This window comes from Pinus tabuliformis, chromosome 1_1, assembly GCF_031772625.1.
Source record: "Pinus tabuliformis cultivar Carrire ecotype Pingquan chromosome 1_1, CPIR1, whole genome shotgun sequence".
Taxonomy (NCBI): domain Eukaryota; kingdom Viridiplantae; phylum Streptophyta; class Pinopsida; order Pinales; family Pinaceae; genus Pinus; species Pinus tabuliformis.
Window position 1 is genome coordinate 420749750 of NC_142297.1, and position 6926 is coordinate 420756675.

The following is a 6926-nucleotide window of genomic DNA, read 5'->3' on the forward strand; positions in this document are numbered from 1 at the left end:
AGCTCACCCACTTCCAAATAAGGCTAGGAAAGGATGGGAATCTCTCCTCTCAAGCTCTATAAGGGAGTCCTAATTCCAGCAACATCTACCCTTAGGAATGTTCAGCTTTCAACCTCCCCTCCCTCTGGCCCAATGCCTGTATTTATAGTGCTCTAGAGGAAGTTAATCAGGTCCACCATCAAGGGGATAAGCCCCTCTTTGAATGGGATAGCTCCCCTCTTGATGGGATAAGTTCCTCTTTCATAGGGATACATGAACCATCTGGAGGCGCTCAATACACGTCAAACAAGCTTCTAGAATGCTCTAGAAATGACCACAAGTAACTTTTTTGAAGTGAAACTTGCGCCTTTTGACCTTTACAAGAGTACGCACCCACCCCTTTACAGACAGAGCGTACAAGTACGTAGGTATTGTGAACTTGGGGTGTGTACACACAGCTAAGGCTAAGAGAAACTGCGTACCTAGAGATATATAGATTTTTAAAGACTTTCTCTCTTTCTTGGAGTTTGACATGAAGAGCAGAGGTATGAGACTTGCCAAGGAGGATAGTATGACAGTTGATGGAGTCATACTAACTACAAATAGTCATGGTGACAAATTTTTGTGTAACAGATTGCCCCCTAAAGTGCGAAGCCTGTAGTACATTAGGGTTTCATATCATCTAGGAAGGGTGAAGTACTTTATCATTTCAAGGATTATCTTGTGGAGAGCCCAGTCAGAACCTGCAAATATGCAACACAAAATACATATATAAGATCATATCATCGCTGAGGTAGGCATTCCCATACTCAGATTGAAAACTTTAACTAACAAACTAACTACTGCTCTGATACAGGAATGATTTTGCAGTACATCATAATCATAGACTTGTGTAGACACAGTATGGACGCAGCCATCTGTTTATAGTTGGTCTACTACAATGAATACAAAACTCCTCGCAGCCTGGATGGTGGAAACTAGATCCAGGGTCTTCATTTCTACTTCCCGAAAAGGTACGATTCTATCCATGCGAATAAAAGAGTTGATGTCGAACATGGTAGAAACCACTTGATTACCAGTCGATGATGTAAACTGTTAACAAGTGTGAGAGAGACCACCAGTGATGTCAATGGTTCTCAAAGTACCCAGTACAATCCATGAGTTGATGTCGAACATTTCACGGAGTCCTTCGATCGAAAATCAATGATGTAAATCGTCGTCAAAGGCGAGAAACCTGCCATTGATGCATGCAGATTTCAAGGTACTGACGATTTCTAGGTCATCTTTCTAGATAATGTGCTGATGTCGATAGAAAGCGACCCGTTGCAGGCAAGCCCACAACACGAAATCATAGATCAAGTTGAAGAAATGTAGGTGTAAGGACTGACTCAGGGATGGTCGAGATGGATGACGGGTATTTTGCAGATGAATGGTTTATTTGCAGTGACCTCTTGAACACATAACGACACAACAGATGGCTTGGTGACATTTGACCCAAAGTTAATACCCGGCTGAAGACTTTCAATGTGGTTTGATCAGTTGTGAGGCAAAGGATTTCCCAACCCAGGTGAATGAAAAGTGTCATGTTCAAGAGTTGTGATAAGGCTTCTTCTGAGACAAAGGATAACAAATAGGCTCATTTTTCTCTCTTTTCCCCCACCATTTCTGGCAAGTACCTCTTTATTTTTTACAAGCTTGAGGAGGATAACATATGCTTGATTATAAGCTCATCCTTCAGATGAGTCCAACTTAGTTTTGTTTCGAACCTTAAGAAGGAGTGGTCCGTTCCTGTTTGTAATCGAACAGGTCCTTTACTGTGAAATTTTAACGAGTCCAGTATAGGAGAAACTCGGCTTTTTTCAATTTTAGAGAGTCTGAAAAAACTTAAGAAGACTCCAGGGTTGAACTTTTTCGTAAATTTGTGTCTCCCAAGCCCGAAAAAGTATAAAATAATACTTGAGAGAACCGCTTGATCTTGCGACCAAGGAGTACTTTCATGATTAGTGTCTTTGACCTGAAAAGTAAAAAGCGATCAAGGACACGTCGTTTTATTTCCAGTATCGAATTTGAAATGACAAAAATCCGGCAATCTTTTCCTGTTTTTACGGTTAGAAAAGGGCTATAAGGGGACCGTCTTTTAATTCCGTTTTAACGAGTGTAAAAGAAACGCTCGGCAACCTTTTCATGTTTTAGGAGTCAGAAAAGGGCTTAAAAGATGACTTTGATGTTTTTGTTTGTGAAAAATGACAATTTTCCCTGAAAATCCTTTTATCCTACACAAAAACCAACACATTACTCATACCTGTTTAAAGATAGATCAAAATACTTTGAAAAATACCTTTTCATGGTGGAAAATAAACAAATTTGACATTTATTTACTCAAAAAACCTATAAAAAGGGCTTTTACCATTTCATTTTTACCATTTTACTGTTGAGGAGAGAAAAAGGGCTTTTGGCAAGAAACTTCCCGTGGACATTGCGGAGAATCCGACCGTTGAAACCGAACGCCGTATCATCAGGTATTCTACAACATCCTCCCTTGCATTTCCATCCGTTTAGAATTTGTTTTTAAGCTTTAGTTTCATTTTTTGGAGGCCTTGGGGGTTTCAAGGTCCGCTTTTCGGGGTACGCAGGTGCTCCATGGGTGACCTGCGTACCCCGACATTTTCTCAGTTGGGAAAATGCCGGGCGTATGCAGCTTGCCTTAAGAGAACCTGCGTACATACGCCCTGTCTCTAAAGGCGGGCTGCGTACACTGCGGAAAGGATTTTGAAACTCTCATTTCTCCAAAATGAACCAAAAACTTTCAATTTTATGGACTCTAATAGATGTTTTATGGTGTGTAGATTGCCCACCATGCTTGATTGGCACGAGAGAGAACACGAAGATGTTGATTTGGCCGCGATTAATCACCAACCTTCCATTGATGCTTTGAAGGCATGCGGTCTTTACAAATACTGGGCCATACCTGGCATGAGGGCCCAGGTACGCTTTCTAGAGTGGCTGGTTGAAACGTGGAACGTTCAGGATCAGTGTTTTTACATTGGAGGGCACCAGCTCAAGATAGAGCCCTCAGATATTTACTTTCTCACTGGTTTGCCCAAGAGGGGCGAACAATTGACTCTGTCTGGGACTAGGCCGGGTGGTCAGTCCATTGCTAGTCTCCGACTAGAGTGGTGCAATAATCAAAACCAGGATAAGGGGATAGAAAGCAAAAAGATATCCCGACCTGAACTTATGGTAATTGCCTTTACAGTTACCAGACTTTGCGGGGCTGCCGATTTGCACATTGCCACTGGATCCCAGATGCGGATGGCGATTGATTGCTATCGGGGCACCATTTTCAACTGGTGCGATGCTGTGTTGGCCAACTTAAAGGGCCAACTGACTAGGACCAAAAACGGACAGCTTAAGACTTTTGGTTATGGGCCTTTAGTTATGAGTTTTGCCCTAGAGAGGGTTCCGATGCTGATCCCACAGCAGCTCACTGTTGAGGTTGGGCCTCCTCGAGAGCCTAAGTTGATGCAATGGGTTGCGGTGATGGCCCGTCATCCTCACGAGGGCACGGAGGTTGTTCGATTTAGACCGGAGTACTTTCACTGGTTAGAGAACCAGGTCTTCTCGATACAGGATTTTCCTTATACCGGAGTTGATTTTCATGGAGATCCGGACATGATTCTTCCACCGGGAACAGTGGGACGACACAGGTACTTCATTTTTCACAAGTTTTTAAATTATCTTTTTTTTTGTTTTTATATCGTCTCAAAACTAACAGTGACAAGTTTCAAAATGCAGATGTAGGTCCACAGCGTCCAGCCAATCTCCGGCCTTTCGAGAGGAGAGTACCAGTTGCACCGGCACCGGCCCCACAGGACGCGGCCGCAGAGACCTTAGCTGAGTTGGAAGAAGACCTAGAGCGTCTTACAGCAGACATACCAGAGACGACTATAGACGATATTCCTATAAGACTGCAGCGCTATGTGGTCGCAGTCCCAGGACCTTTTAGGAGGTTCTTGTGTAGGGTAGCCCGTGCAGTGGTGTCGTATAGAGAGCACCACCAGTGATTGGATGGTCACTTTTGTAGACACATGTGACATTTTGGTTTTTTGTACTTATCATTTTTGCCGATCATAAGGTGTTTTTCAACCTATGATTGAAGACGATGTATTTTTTGACACACTCCTATCTATATATATCATTATTACCGGCTTATCTTGTTAAACATGTGTGATGAAATGTTTTTAAATTTACATGTATGATTATCGCAAATGTCTGTCTAACATTCGAGAAGCAATTTCATCTGCTAATGTATTTAAAGACCTTGGAATATGCTGATATTCAATGTAATCAAATTCACGTTCCAAGAGACGCACTCTCAAAAATAACCTTAATAACACTGGATTTCTAATGGCATATACTCTATTAAGCTGTAATACAATGAGTTCAGAATCGAAACTCACTATCAAACTCCGAATCCCAAACGAAATGGATTCAGACAATAATTCTATCACTGCACTGTATTCTGCAATGTTGTTTGTTGTTTGACTGAGGCTCACCCCATGCATAGAAACTAACTCGTCAGAGGGCGAATAGATAACCCAAGCTGCGGAAGAGATATTCCGTGTACTACGACAAGCACCATCAGCGAATCCAATGTATTTTTGGAGAGGCGTCGACATCTGCAATATCAAGAGTAAAACCAAGATAAGCCAGAATAACGACGAAAAACACACTTTCTAAGCTAAGCACATTGTCTATACTAACAAACACACCAGCTAGAAAGAAAAATCTAACCTAACTAAATCTCCATACCCATCATTTAAGCATAATACCTCTTTAGGTAAAGTCCATTTCTGAGTTTACCCAAAGAGTCCCCGTCAAAATCTACCAGCTCATAGGCCCCTTTTGCTAGCTTTCGCTTGACAATGTAGGGCCCATGCCACATAGGAACGAATTTTCCAGCACCTAATTTATCGTTAGCTTGATCATATAATAGCACTAGGTCTCCTTCCGAAAAATTTCGAGGGGTCACATTTCGATCATACTGAGCTTTCATACGTTTTGCGTGAGTCTCGATCCCTAATGCAACGTCACGTCGAGTCTCATCTAGTTGAGCTAAGTATAATAAATGCTTCTCCTCTTCAGAAGTAGCTGGAAGTAATTCGACAACCATTTGAAGTGACGGGATTTCGCATTTAATGGGCGGCACAGCTTCCAAACCATAAACTAGTTGGAAAGGAGTGAACCCTGTTGATGTTTTCACTGAGGTTCGGTACGCCCAAAGCACGGAAAATAACATGTTGTGCCAATTCGACCGATGAATACCAATGATCCGTCGGATCATGATAACTAAAACTTTGTTGATGGACTCAACCAGGCCATTCGCTTGTGGATAATAAGGAGTTGAGCTATCTTGACGCAAACCAAGCTGCCCTGTAAGTTCTGTCATCATAACGTTTCGAAAATGGCACCCATGGTCAGTGATTATCTCTTGTGGGACACCAAACCTAGCAATAATGTGATTGAATATGAAAATTGCAGCTGTCTTGCCGTCTGCCTCGAATGTAGGCATCGCCTCCGCCCATTTAGTAAAATAATCAACCGCAAGGATGATATACGCATGCCCCCCCGGCCGAGTGAGGGTTACATGTAATAAAATCGATACCCCATTTGGAAAAAGGACCAACGGAAATTATAGGGTGGAGAGGAGCAGGTGGTGCGCGCATCTTGCGATCAAACACTTGACAGTTGTGGCATTTCCGGACCGCAATAATACAGTCTTTAAATAAGGACGGCCAGAAGTAGCCAGCGCGCAATATCTTTTGGGCTGTGGCATACCCAGACATATGACCGCCACATGCTCCAGAGTGACAGTCATTCAAAACCCTTTCAGCTTCTTCATGAGTTAAGCAACGGCGAAAAACCAAGTCCGCCCCACGGCGATAAAGAGTATCTCCAATAATTTTGTACTGTTGGGACTGGAATCGAATTTTCCGACGTTCCCACTTTGAAACTTCGAGCCGAAAGGATTGGGTTTGGAGATAGACAATTATATCCCCATACCACGGATCTAAAGTGCTGATGAGAAACAAAGATTCATCCGCAATGGGTTCCTCTGCCACAGTTTCCGTATCAGCACGCGGGAAGTCACACATTAACTCGGCAAAAACTAAAGATTTCTTAGACTTAGATTTTTCAAATTCCAAGTCGAACTCTTGCAGGATAACAATCCATTTGGAGTACTTGCCCCCTAGCAATTGTTTAGTCAAAATGTAGATCATAGGGTTGCAATCCGAAATGACTGTAGTTTTACGGAGAAGAATTTAGTGACGAAAACGTTGGACAGCTTGAACGGCTGCCAAGGCCAATTTCTCCACATGTGAATATTTGAGCTCAGTGGGATTTAACGTCCGACTAAGGTAATAGATCACATGTTCCGTTCCGAATTCGTCTTCCTTGACTAAGACCATTCCAATGGTGGAATGAGCGGCGGCGAGGTACAAAAAGTAATCCTGGTTGTAGTTGGGAGGATGCAGCAACGGTGCATGGGTCAACGCGTGCTTGAGTGCATCAAAACATTTCTGAGCTATCTCATCCCAAGAGAATTGAGCGTTTTGTTTCAACAACCGGGTAAAACCCTTGGTAATCTCGGCGTAGTTAGGAATGAATTGGCGTAAAAAGTTTGCTTTCCCCTGTAAACTTTGGAGTTGGCGAAGACTCGAAGGAGGAGGAAATTTGATGATAGCTTCTACCTTCGAGGGATCGACGTGGATGTCGGCTTTTGAAACTACAAATCCTAGCAATCATCCCACTTCTATACAGAAGACACATTTGTGTGGGTTCAACCGAATCCGATAATGCCTACACCTCATGAAGATTGCTCGTAAATGGACAAGGTGATCAGCTCAATGTAAGGAGTGAGCGGGCAAATCATCGAGATACGGTTG